This window comes from Lygodium microphyllum, chromosome 20, assembly GCF_053477565.2.
Source record: "Lygodium microphyllum isolate KBCC chromosome 20, Lygodium_microphyllum_v1.1.10, whole genome shotgun sequence".
NCBI lineage: Eukaryota > Viridiplantae > Streptophyta > Polypodiopsida > Schizaeales > Lygodiaceae > Lygodium > Lygodium microphyllum.
Genome location: NC_141154.1, coordinates 83802454 through 83805215, shown reverse-complemented (window position 1 = coordinate 83805215; position 2762 = coordinate 83802454). Strand labels below are relative to the sequence as shown.

The 2762-nt window shown below is 36.1% G+C and overlaps 1 non-coding gene across 1 annotated transcript; it reads right to left on the bottom strand.

Moving 5' to 3' along the window:
- Positions 1–1468: 1468 nt before the first annotated feature.
- On the bottom strand, positions 1469–1540 carry TRNAW-CCA (transfer RNA tryptophan (anticodon CCA)). Its single transcript has one exon. It is a non-coding gene; the product is annotated as a tRNA-Trp (tRNA).
- Positions 1541–2762: the final 1222 nt, after the last annotated feature.

Here is a 2762-nt window from a genome sequence, read left to right as displayed (position 1 = left end):
CTAGTTACACACCAAATGACGAACACCCAAGTTAGACATTCGAAATTCTTTACACATTGGAGATGACATTACCTATTGTTTACCTACTAAACAAGTGAACTCCCCACCTACTTTTGGACAAGGAATCTCTCTCACCTAATTTCTAAAGTGATAGATAAGGGACTTTTTGCATTTGCAACCAATCAAAAACATAAGAAACATATTATTTTATACGTTTTTACTAAATGTGTCATTTTAGTGTGTAAAGACTTTGTGCCCATGTTTACACCTAGTTTCAAAAATTGCATGCCCACACTTTGAGTAGGGGTTGGGCGTCCATTATTTGGTATGTAACCAGCTAGAGAGTTGAGACTACTACTTTGAGAGCAAAACTTTTCAAAAGGCAAAGGATTGATGGGGATTAACAAGATCTTGCAAAGCTTATTGGGAAGTTATGGCACGCCACCTCACCAATTTCAAGGTATCTCTCAATGAAAATCCTAGTCTAAATACCCTCCCTTTCCTTAGTCACAAATGCAAGAATATATCATATTGTCTTAGTGCTTCAACAAGATTAAGGCATTTAATAAAACATTGGCTTTTGATATAAGACAAAATCAACAAAGAGTGGGGAGTCACTTTGAGTTTAAGAGGAGTTGGAAAACATAGTTGCCAACTGGTACTTGAAGCTACCCTTGAAAGAGAAGGTTTCCTCTAGAGAACCATTCTAGTTGCTTTTTTAACAAGAGAAAAACAGAGCAACAGAGGCTTTATCTTGACGACAAATGTACGTTGGGGATAGTGAGTCCTTGCAACACCTCTTTTGGGACGGATGCTTGGCAAGGAAGTTATGGCAAGAAGTAATCATAGACATGCAAATCCAAGGAGATCATCATGAAATTTTGAAGGTCAGCATATTTGGGCTTGCAAGGAGACACAGAGTTAAGTCCAACATGAAATTGCATATAGCATAAGGTCAGTGACATTATAAGCGAGCTGGGAGGCCAAAGCAAAATCAATATTCGAAGGGATTAGAAAGTATCCCATCTGGCACGATTGATCCTACAAGTCCTCTTTGGGGGCAATTATATTTTTATCCCAGCTTACGTTGAAAGCCAATGTTTGGTTATCCCCAAAGACGTAAATATCTATACATGTAGAGCTTCAAATCTACCAGTCTATCCATGAGGGTATCTAATAACCTCCCATAAATGGCATAGCAAAAAGAAAGATGTAAACATTTCCCTTTTTTTTCTCTTTTGATACAAAGTAATGTCTTTCTCAAAGCAAAACAAAAAAAGAAATTGGGTGTTAGCTTTAAAAGAAAAATTCAATGCTATATATTTCCTCTCTCTTCTTTTTAGATGCTAAAAGATTTGCACATGTATTAAGGGTAAGCAAACTTTACATTTCAGAGGAGATGCTAGTTCAGCAAAAATTATAGCAAAGACCCAAAGTGTCGGCTGGTTCAAAAGAGTCACTGTAATTCTGAACCCGACGTGAATCGAACACGCAACCTTCTGATCTGGAGTCAGACGCGCTACCATTGCGCCACGGATCCGCTGGTGATCGACACTCTTCCTCTAACTACAATTATTGCTTTCTCGTGAACATGACAAAAATCATCAAATTATATCAAAATTCAACGACTAGCCTGATCGGGTAGTTAATGTGTTGTAAAATGCTTTCTTTCATTCTGCAGATGATGTAGAATGTCTATGCATAAGATTTTACTTTACAATATAGCGTATTGATCTAATGTGTTCGCATGCATCTTAAGTTGAACTAGATAAACTCTTAACTTCATATACCTAGGACACAATTTTGAATGAGGATTCACCATATCACTATATCATTGTTAAAGTTGATGCCCTCCCAAATCAATGCTAAAGAGTATAAGGATTGATATTGATGCACTCATCTACGCTAATCTAGTTGTAAAGAGGCTCCATGGCAGATCAAATATGTGGAATTTGCAATAATTTTGACAACCAAGGAAAAATCACACATGACTTTGGCATGTGCCTTTGGGTGAGTAGAAAGTGTCTCTAATAGCTTCACTTAAGAGAATTGCAACGATTGAATCAAAAGACATCAATATTGGAAATGAATGGATACCATTTCTAGTTAATAGCTTTGCTTTTCCCAAAAGAAGAATTTAGACAAACTCTAACAATCAAAATATCATGATTGTGGTGATGACAATAAGGCTTCTATCCTAACAAGCTTTATGGTCACACACTCTTTCTACATCTCTAAAAGTTATTATCAAAGGGAAATTTGTCAATTCACTTTCTAGATGAGACTTCAAATGTTGGAATTGGACACAACTGATTAATTTTGTGTGAGCAAGTGTATAAATACCTGGTTGATCAATGTTGACAACTTCACATTGTATCCTTAACCTATCACAAGCTAGCAAGGATAACTTTCAAACGCTAATAGAAAATGTCTTAAAAAGTCACCCTAACCAGATTGAGAAAAAAATCATACTTTAGTAGATTAAAGCTTGAGTAATGTAGACATGGAGCAAATAAATAGTGCCAGACTAACAAGAATGTGTGCTTCTAATAATGAACACCTTGTATCCATATGTAAAGTATAAATTTGACTAACTTGCTTTCTTATCTTGTCATTGTAGGGGTTCTTCTTCGCTTATAATTGCCCTAGAATCCTCACAATAAGCAATCCAAATGCCATTTTCCCAAGCTTTTAAAAATAGCTAAAATGGAGTACTAGTTGCAAGGTTAATAATGCACACATCAATCTTCTTGTCCATGTGT